Raw genomic sequence first — 11,381 nt, 5'->3', positions numbered from 1 at the left:
TTAATTTTATCTTTCTGTACTTTTCTACAAGTAGTTTCCTAAGAAGGTTGAAGTCTTCTAAGTTGGTCTTAGGGAGCGAGGGACAGAACAAATACAAAATAACATAAACAAAAACCTAACCACATGCATATAATCTTCTCATCAATTTCTTAGGTGCTGATGTGATTTTTGTCATTTGTTGTTTCTTCTCTTGAGACAGGGTTTCACACTGTAGCTCACACTGACTTGGAATTCAATGTGTCACACATGCTGTATTTGAACTGGTTGCAATCTTCCCACCTCAGCTTCCCGAGATCTTTGAGTATAGGCTTGAGCAATCCAACATTTATATGATTCTTTGCAGTTGAGTACCTCACATAGAACTCTACCAGTTATGCTATGAGAATACCCAGAGTAGAACGCTGTATCCTATCACCAGCTGGATCTCCAACTACTAGATCACCTAGTTTTACTGATTACAGGGGATCCTATGCAGCTGGTAATCCAGCACACGTTTGCAGGTATTTTAGGATATCTTTTTCCTCTGGGCATGATATGATCCTCCTGTCACTATATAGGAGATGAGATAACCTTGGTCAGTAGCTATGGACACTGAGTAGACTAATACAATGACAGCTAGATCTATGGTGATGGCGATGGACTATTGATACTCCCTAGTAGAAGGTGGGGAATGGTCACAGAATTCCAGCTGGGGCTGTACTTATCAATCTCTCCTGCCATCCCAGCTGTAAGAAATCTTAAAAGTTGCTAGAGTAGCTAAGAAGCAGAGCGTAATTGAAAACAGAACTCCATGATGCTGCTTCCCTGAGTCCAACATCCATGGTGGGTTAGGGCTTTTGCAATGATGCAAGCTTGTTGGAGACTCCAACCTTTCTACTAGTAGCCCCTTACATACTTTCCTATAAGTAATCCCAACAGACATACAGGTTCATCAAATGGGCTTGGATGGAATTCGTGCTTTGGTCTATATTTGGTGCCTTATCTGGGGTGAATGGGCCTTTGTTCAAGTCTCCCCAACAAAGTTAAAACAATGGCAGGATTATGTTTGGGGTAGTGCTTTCCTTATGGAGTCACTCGAAGAAGGTGCTTATGTGGGCCTCAGGGCTCCTGTGACATGAACTGTATGATAATAAAGTTCCTATGTATGGTTCTGGTCAAACCTTACCTTTCCTCCAGTGATAGTATGTTGGGTGGCAGATTTGCCTGATTGTCAGCAGGTATAACGTGTGCACCAGCAGAGTAAACCTTGTTTGTCTTCATGAACAAGGAATGGAACAATCTTTCCTTATAGGACAGCATTGGGGTTAGAGTTTCTACAGTAGGATATGCTCCCAAGTATCCACTCTTGTAAGTTACCTACGATGCAGAATATAAAAAGCTTCCTTTTCCTATGATTTATTCAAATGTCAGATAAAAAGAAGCACAAAAGGGGAAAAGGGCAGACAAATCAATTACCATGTCCCTTAGCGGACAGGCTGAGATTGCCAACTCAATTTTCCAAAGCATTCCATATACTCACAGTGATCTGAATGGTCTTGTTTAGTCCTAGCCAGGAGATCAGTTTCTCAGCTCTGCCTTCACCCCTGAGATCACTCATGGAAAGAACTACAGGATCCTGATCTATTGTTCTTTTATCTCCCCTAGTTGGGCACAATACTGCTGGACCCCAAAGGGCTTTCCTTGACTAAGGGGGTTAGGAGAACTGCAAATAAATGTTTGCTTGAAACGGTATTTAAAGTCTTAAAAACAGAAATAATATAATTTTCCTTGAGCATCTGTGATTAGACTTTGCAATGGTATTTGAGTGAGAGACTGTGTGTGTGTGTGTGTGTGTGTGTGTGTGTGTGTGTGTGCGCACTTGTATGTGGGGAGGTACTTATATACATATGTATGCAGGTATATGTGGAGCTCAGAGGGCAACCTTGGGTGCCATTTCTCAGATGCCTTCCGCCTTTTGCTTGAGATGGGCTTCTCATTAGCCTGGGATGTTGCCAAGGATATAGCTGTCCAGCAAGTTTCCAGGATCAATCTGTCTTTACCCATTGCAGGAACACAGGCATGTTCTGCAGCTTCTGACTGTTTCCATGGGTTCACCAGATCCGGGATCTCTTACCTAGATAAGAGAACTGATCTTCACCCTTACAAGGCCTTATCAAATGAGCCACCTTCTCTCCCCCTTAGACTGTTTGCTAAAATACCTAGCTCAGGTACTCCTATGTGAAGAATGCTCATGCAGTGCCGTGAGTGTCACGGCAGATTCTTTTTTGTCTGTATATGGCCGGATAGTTAACATCCTCTACCCACTCCATACCAGCAGCCATTTCTTCAAGCGGACATGCTTTCTGTTCAACACCAATTGTCTCCTGGTGCAGTGTGGGCAAAATCATCCCCAGTTGAGACCCACTGTAATAGCTGTATATATATATATATATATATATATATATATATATATATATATGTACACACACACACACACACACACACACACACACATATATATATATATATATATATATATATATATATATATATATATATATATATATATCCCCAGTACATGAACAGAATTCCTCTGGAAATTCAGACAGAAAGTGAGTTCAGCCAACACAAAGCTTGTACTTGGTAATTTCAAAACCACTGCTACAAATAAATTTTTTAAAAACTCTGTCATACCTCTCTCTTTTCAAAAGCTTTGAGAGATTCCCAATCAGTTCTGATTCTTTCCCCTACGCTAGAATTTCCAAGTGAAAGTAACCCATTAAAGCCCTGCGAAAGTCAAAAAGAACCTCATCTGAGACTTGGGATTGCTTGTTGCTTAAAAGTAATTAAACTTGCCTGCAGAGTCATCTCCTTTGCCTTGGTAATTCTCCAGGCTGCTGAAATACCACATTTGCAAAAGCACACCCACGATAGAACCTATCCAGTTTTCTCCTCCATTTAGGCTCACCCACACAGGCATCTTGTGGAACCAGACAGTTAGAGGCAATGGTGCTCCTGGGGACAGCAGTTGTCACCAGAGAGGGGACCACATCTCTTCTGTATATGAAAATCACATAGTAAAATCCATTGCTGAATGATGACAGAGGGAACAGATTCAGTGGCGATCTTGATTGGCATTTGAGGCTCCTCTACCAGAATCTACTACACTGGTTCTATCCTTCCTTTCCTAATGGGAAGCAAAAGCTGTCACATATTTTTAGTGATTTCTCTATGTCCTCATCATCATCCTGCTAGCACAACTGTTCATAATTCACAGAACGTACTTGGAAAGTCCCTTTCCCATGGTTTGTTATAGTCTTAGTACTTTTCTTAAAATTAAAATTGCAAGCATTTAATTCATGCCTAGGTGTGTGCACACATATACCATATTGCATGTGGTGGTCAGAGGACAGCTTGTCAGCAATTTTTCTACCATATGGGACCCAGGGATCAAACTCAGGGTTGGCAGCAAGTACCTTTATCCATTGAGGCATCTTGTTGGCCTAGGCAACCTTGGCTGTAATCATAATTATCTTTTACTTATATGTATGAAAATGTTGTTCAACTGTATTTTACAATGATTTTTATCAATATGAAACAAACACACACACAAACACATACTTGTGCACATGTGTAGGCACTAAAATATCAAAAAAGACACAGGTGCAACATTGAGGAGCCAATATTTGAAAATATCTTGCAATGCTTAGGATGGTTTTGTTCTTTTATCTTTTTTATTAGTACATATTATTTATGCCGAATAAATCTTTGCCCCATTTCCAATGCTGGACCTTTCTTCTTCCCTGATAAGGCAATTCTTTAGAGAGGAAATATACAAATTTTGGTCAAGATGGCACCATGTGTTGACAACTTGAGAACTCCTTGGCTCTAAACATTTCACATTCACTTAGAAACAAACTGCTACGCTCATAGTGATTAATATGGACTGTGAACTTGACAGCCTCTAGAATCACCTAGGAGATAACATTTTCTGATTATGCCTTTTAGGCTTTTAGGGATTGTCTAGATTGGGTTACCTGAGGTGAGAAGACTCACCCTAACTATGGGTGGTTCCATTCCATGGGCTGGGGTGCTTGACTGAATGAAAAGGAGAAGTTGAGATGAGGGTCAGCAGCTATCTCTCTGCTTCCTGCCTGTGAACTTGATATGACCATCTGCCTTACATGCCTGCCACCATGTCTTCCTGATACAATGATCTGTAAACCTTCTTCCCCTGAGCTGCTGATTTTGGGGTATTTGATCATAGTGGTGAGAGAAGGAACTAATAAGTCAATGCTGCTGTGGAGGGGGAATGGGTCAAAAGTGTACATTGAACCTGGAGCAAGAAACCAGGAGTAGAAGTGGGAGGAATGGGGGAAGACTGTGGCCATAAATTGTTTTAGGAGTCATTCCCTTTGCTAATCAAGGGAGATTAAAATATACAACCAATAAACTTCAGCCAAGATACACGAATGCATGGAATTGACATGTATATAACAAGCTTAGCAACTTCCTAGAGTCCTAATATTATCAACTAAACACTTTCCAGTCCTGCTTTGTTTTGAGACAGGATCTTGAGTCATTAGAAAACTTACTATGTTACTGCTGCTGTCCTTGAATTCTTGTATTCACCGTACAAGGCTACAGTCTATGGCCTTCTGTCATTTCACCTTAATTCTACTCTATTCTTCTCCTTCCTCCACCTTCTCCTTCCCTTCCTTGCTTGTGCTGGGGATCAATCCTAGGGCTTTGCATGTGCTGGCTAACCTAGTTTAATAGTCTTTTCCGTAGGGTTTCTTGCTTTTCAAGCTTCCTTATAAAAGTAATTTTGTCAATTCTTTTTAATACTATATTACCCCTTTATGTGGATCCCAAACCCTGTTACTGGTTATCTGTCAGTAACAGAAATATTTCAGCTCTTGTTTAGCCTGTTGCCATTCAAAGCCCAAGGCATTCTGGCCCCCTTATCAGAGACTTCTAAAACTAAAATTTAACATGGGCCCTGCTGCCAGTGTTACCAGATTTGTTGGAGTCAGAGCCTGGGTCTTGGCAGTGCTAACAAGCTAGACTCATGCACTCATTCTCAGTAAGCACATTAGAGAGACTCAGTAACAGTTAAAAAGACGACACAGGAGCTTTACTCAATGTGTACACATTGGGAGGAGGAACAAAGCAGTTCAGTGACCGCTACACAAGTCCATCTTTGGAATCCTGCATGAAGCTTAGGTTGACACAGAAGGCCAGAGGTATGCATAACTAAGTGCTGTCAGTCAAGGTGTGGTCCCACTCACCATTTACATGCCATGGTCTGGGCTCCAGCCTTTCCTGCAAGATGGACTGATAAATAGTCTGTTAGAACTGTGTGAACTTTCTTCTTGCAGACAGGCTTCCTGTCTGTCTGGCACCAGGGCCCCTGGTCTTTTCCTTCTCACAGTGTGAGATTCCTGGGGAAATTCCAATTTCTTAGGGTTCATTGTTTCAGTAGTCTGACAGCCAAAGGAAGGGGCATGCACATCTCTTTAGACTATCTTCCTTCTGGCCAGGACGGCTACATTAGCTCTCAGAAAGACGTGTCATTCCTCAGCTGAAATGAAGCTGAAGTGGATCTCTGTGGCTATGATGCCCATTTTCTGCTTCCCCAAGTTGTGTTCTTGGGATCACTTCCCTGTTGAGGGGGGTGGAGAAGGTTGGCACTCTCCTGAGCTCTCAGGGCAATCAGGGCACTCTACATATACATACATAATTTTATGTATCTGTGTAAAATCTAGGAGTGATCTATCTCTGAGGTTCACCTAGTTTGCTTAATATGATGATCTCTAGCCATACCCATTCTTCTGTAAACAAGACAGTTTCACTCTTCTTTATGGTTACCAGTTTTCATTGTGTATGTACACTGTCTTAGTCAGGGTTTCTATTGCCACGACGAAACACCATGCCTAAAGGGCAAGTTGAGGAGGTAAGGGTTTATTCTATGGCTTACACTTCCAGATCATAGTTCTTCATTGGAGGAAATCAGGATAGGAATTCAAGCAGGGCTGGAACCTGGAAGCAGGAGCTGATGCAGAGGCCATGGAGGAGTGCTGCTTGCTAGCTTGCTCCTCATGGCTTGCTCAGCCTGCTTTCTTATAGAACCCAGGACTATCAGCCCAGGGATGGCATCACTCACAACAAGCTGGGCCCTCTCTAGTTGATCACTAATTGAGAAAAAGCTTTACAACTGAATCTCGTGGAGGCATTTCCTCAAGTGAAGCTCCTTTCTCTGTGATAACGCCAGTTTGTGTCAAATTGACACACAAAACCAGTCAGTATATACACCACATTCCCCTATTTATTTCTCTCTTGTTGGATACACAGGTTGGTCACATTACTTAGCTGCCAGTGTTTGTTCATTCAAATGTTTGCTTCTCCTTTCACAATGTCTTTGATTTCTTGTTGCCGCAGAGTTGCAGACCTCCTTCTAACTTCTGTTTTGCAAATGGTTTTTATATCTAGAGCAGTTACTCAAGCCCAGCTTGAACTTCTGAACATCAAGTCATCATTAATTATCACTTCCTTGCGAAGAAAATAATTTGCTTCCTGCCTATAACACTGACTTTCAATTTAGTTCCTGTAAGAAGAAACTGAGGATTTTGCAACTGGGGTTTCTTGCTGATTCACGTCCACAAGTTACAGCTCAGCTTGCTTTCTGCTCTCACTTTGATAAGGATTTATGAAAAAAGAAAACCAAGAAAACCAAAAGACAGCCTATTCAACAGAAAGATTCAACGGACTGTTTCTCATCAGACCTGCACAAACCCAACTGCCTTCCTTCTCTCAGATGCTTGGAGCGCCTAAGAAGGTCCATCTTTGTGGTTCCTTTAGTTCTGTGAGCTGCTTCAGCAAATGAATAGATGGTTGTGAAAGCCTTCAGAAGCCCTCACTTATAACGGGTTTGTCAAGCAGGACCCACCCTTACTGGTATTTAGCAGGTAGAAAGTGGTGCAGAATTATAAGATGAGCCTCCAACCCAGAATTAGTAGAGAATCACTCTGGGACCTCTTCTTGGTTCCCCTCATCCTTGTGGGACTGCTGAGTGAAGTCAGTGAAGACACTGAGAATAGTGCAGAAAAATAGGGAGAGTTGACATCAGAATAGGTATTCCCTGTCCAAGGGATCATCGTAGAGGAAACAACTTTCATGGGATGAGAGTGAGCCATCCTTACAGAGATCATCATGGCAACCTACATAGGCAGTTGTTATACTGTTTCCTATAGTCTTTAGAACAGATAGCTTTCCTGTAGACTGTTTTCCTGTTCATGTGATTGAGTGGTCCATTTGGACTAAGTCTTAAGGGAGGCAGGGCTTGGTTATCTTAGTTATTCACTCAAAAGCGCCACCCTCTCGAGGTGATAATCTTACAATCATCTTCAGAAAGTTATATCTCTACCCAAGGCCAGAGATGAGGCTCAGATGGCATTCTTTTGAGCAAATATCATGTACCAGAGCAGATTAAAGTAAATTACAGAAAGGAAACCTACATCTATAAAATCCCCATGTCTTACTAGTGTTTCTGTTGTGGGTCTCAGCAAAGGGCTGCTTCCTTCATTTTTCTTCATTTTGTCATACTTCTGTCTAGGCTTTCAGATGGCATTTTATATCTTTAGGAGGGTCAATTCTGAAACTTGTTGCTTCCTTAATTTTAGTATATTAACCAGCTCATAGAGGGTGGGTCCTGAAGCTCATTATGGGTGAGCGCGTACGTCATCAATGACCTGGAAGACTGTTAATTTCTAATTATCCATCAGTATTTTATGGCACCTCTAGGTAGAGAATGCCAGAGTTGAAGCAGATGGCATTGACCGAGTGTCCACTGGAGACCCATTCATAGAATCACATGCCGGGGGGGGGGGAACTTTTCCTCACACACCGAGGATCATAAAATTTTAGAGTGTCTGAGAGTAAAAAGTAGAAAGCACTTCTTATCTTTTTCCTATATCACTGCATCTGAGAGCTGGTTAGGAATGCAAATTCTCATGCCCTGCTGTAGACCTGATATGGATTCTGATTCTTAATGGGATGTTTTCTGTAGGGCAGTGTGAGAAGCACAACTTTGAACTGATCTTTTTGGAGATGGAGTAGCTGGGGATTTTGTAGTGCAAAGACAAAAATATATCTGTGAACCGAGCTTGAGAGCAAGCAGAGTGAGCAGTGGGGTGCTATATCAGGAGTTATATATGGCCCTAAACTGAGGAACAGTCATCAGATTTCATAGCTTCTTTTAGGCCCCACGGGTTATGAGGTTTAAATGCTTTTAAACACTGGGACCATTATCATGACTCCAGTTTCAAATTCTAAGAGAGAGAAGACAATGAAGTAAACATGAGATTGAATTGTATGGCCAGGAAGCAGCAACGATTACTTGTCACTGTGAATAGGAGTGATTTCGTTTTAGTTATTATTATTAATTGTTGAGATTATACTATAATTAGAACATTCCTCCCTTCCCTTCCTTCCCTACAAACCCTCCCATATGCCCCTCCACTCTTCTTCAAGTTTATGGCCATTTTTTAAAGTAACAAGCAATCAGACAGAATGGTAGCCAAACAAACCTGGCTACCAACATATTGGCACTCATTTGTATTATGGATTTGGTTTAAAACACAGCAGACCTCTGCTAGCTTCCCTGCTGGCTGTTCTTGGCTAATAGCATTAGGCAGGAGAAAACGACTTGCTACATACAGTTGTTTACTTTTAAGCTGCAATCCAGGGCAAGTGAGGATTGAGTCTCCAGGGAGACACTCACCCACTAAGAAGCCTATGCAATAAGTCCCTGAAGAAGTAGAGGGGAGGGAAGGGTGAAGGAAGGCTGACCCATGATGCATGTGAGACAGAGAGTTTGATTTCTTCATACTTTGAGCAAAAGTGTACTACTTTGTATATGAAAAAAGCATATTTTTAACCTCCTCCTTTCATTCTTTTAATTGGATTTTTTCATACAATATATTCTGATTCCATTGCTCCAGACCTAAGTCCTCCCAGATCCTTCCCAGTTCCCATCCCATCAAACTCCACTCCTTTTCTCTCTCTCACTTTAGAAAACAAACAGGCAAACAACAACAACAACAACAACCATCACCCCACAACCAATTACCACGGGCACCACCAATTATAATAATAATCAAAGGGGGGGGGGGAACCAGTGTAGACCAGGCTGGCTTTGAACTCATAGAGATCCACTTGTCTCAACTTCACAAGTGCTGGGATTAAAGACATTTGCCTCAGCACCTTGCTTTCTTTTTTTAATAAAAATAATGTGAGACAACCAGGTAGTGTTAAGGTTATCACTACAACATTGTCACATATGGAAATATATGACACCATTTTTGATTAAGTCTAAAAAAACTTTGTTGGTGCAAGAGGTGGTCTAAAGGGAAATGTAACAGGCACTCAATCCACACTTGTTCAAAAAAAAATTGCAGTCTAGTTCCCACTAGGGCACACTTAATGTAGCCAACTACAACTGGTATAAGCTCTTCCTGTAAGTTGCAACTCATTTCATCCAATTAACTCTTCAAAGCAGGCCTTTGAACAAGTCTACGTTATAGCCAAGAAGCATTGACACAAAGTAGAAATAACCCGCAAAAGTGGTAAGAGGTGGAGCAGGCAGCAGAACCAAACAGTCGGCAGTAAAGCTTATTTGAGAAATCATACTCTACATCACTCCATGATCAACTATTCCATTAGGTCTTGGAAGTCAGGAGCTTCTGGGAAGAGAATGTGAATTGGACGTGGAGTAAGCAACGTCTGAGATAAGGCAGGATGCATATCTTCCGAGAGGAGGAGCTAGTCTGAAGAGAGGCCTGCCTCCTCCCCTCTTTTCACATTTTACAAACAAGTCTGGACCCTTTCTCCATCTTCTCTTTCCCTCATCTTGTAATGCCAAGGCTCTTCTTTTCTAGAGATTTTAGTTTTTAAATCAAAGAACGTGTGCGCACACACTCATACATACACACATGTATACACACGAAAGTATGTTAACTGTTAGTGAAAATGTTGTTTCCTAATCTAAACAAAAAGCACAGCCATTCTCTTTTTGTATTGCACACCCACAACCATCACTCATAAGCTATTTGAAAACTATACCCCATTCAGCTATTTGAACACCTGATCCCCTGTTCAGGGAGCTGAAGCAGCACAATCTGCTGGATAAAGTATATTACTGAGGGTAGGCTTTGAGAGTTCATAGCCTCAATCCCCTTTCAGCTCATTCTCTTCATGTTTGCCATTGAAGATGTCATCTGTCAGCTTCCTGCTCTGGCTCTATACTGTCAGTCTGCACCCAACACTTTGAACTCTCTTGACAGAATCATAGTCCAAATAAACTTTTTATTTGATAAACTGCCTTGGGCATGGTATTTTATCATTACAACAGAAAAGTAATATAGAGATAAACCTACTGTGTCACATAAGATGTAAGATATGAGTGGAGAAGGCCAGCGACATAGTTTAGCAGGTAAAAGCACTTGCCATGTAGCCCTGTCAACCTCCTCTATGTATAGCCCTCTCCATATGATAGCACACAGCACAAAAGCAGATTATTTGAGAATTGGCAAGGGTCATGCAGCATGACACATTTAAATATTTTTAAATTGTGTGTGTGTGTGTGTGTGTGTATAAGCATACATATGCAATGGTGTATGTATTAAGGGTCAGAGGACAGCTGGTTCTACATAGCTGGTTCTCTTCCATTTTTATATGGGTTGCAGTGTGTGGGTATGTGTGTGTGTGTGATTGAACTGAGGCTCTTAGGCGAGACTGCAGTGCAGCCTCCCTGCAGTTTTGAGAGTATCTACATAACCTGTGGCTGTGCTCCTTACCCACAGACACGAGAAGACAAATTAATGAAGTTTCAAGTTGATACATTGATGATAATTTGCTATGCAGCAAGAGAAAAATCAATGTGAATCCCAAGCAAGTCTTATTAGCTAAGAAGGGTAAGGTATATGAATATGTCAGGGAAGATGGGGACTAGTCAAAGTGTGTTTTCATTGGAGGCAGAAAAATTACTTATATTTGAAATATATAATTTATATTTTAGTAATAACGTCTTGCTAACTAAGAACTTATAGCTTTACTAGTTAGAGGCTAATTTGCTTAAAACTTCAAATAAAATGATTCTAGCAGTATAGTTTTTGTTTATCCTTAGGGATTCAAACTTTTTTCTTGTTTCTTGGAGAATGAAAAAAAAACACCAATACCAGTATCCTATAAAAAACATATACTAAAGATAAAACATATTTCACAGGTAGAGCTGAATGAAACGTTAAGGAAAAAATTATCAGAAGTCTAGGGAAAGGAAAAGAAATACTAAGGACTTAGGGGTGGAATTGTGATTGTGTGAACCGATAAGGCTGGAGGGCTGG

The sequence above is a fragment of the Rattus norvegicus genome, chromosome X, assembly GCF_021556685.1.
Source record: "Rattus norvegicus strain SHRSP/BbbUtx chromosome X, alternate assembly SHRSP_T2T, whole genome shotgun sequence".
NCBI lineage: Eukaryota > Metazoa > Chordata > Mammalia > Rodentia > Muridae > Rattus > Rattus norvegicus.
Note: the sequence above shows the minus strand (reverse complement) of the source record.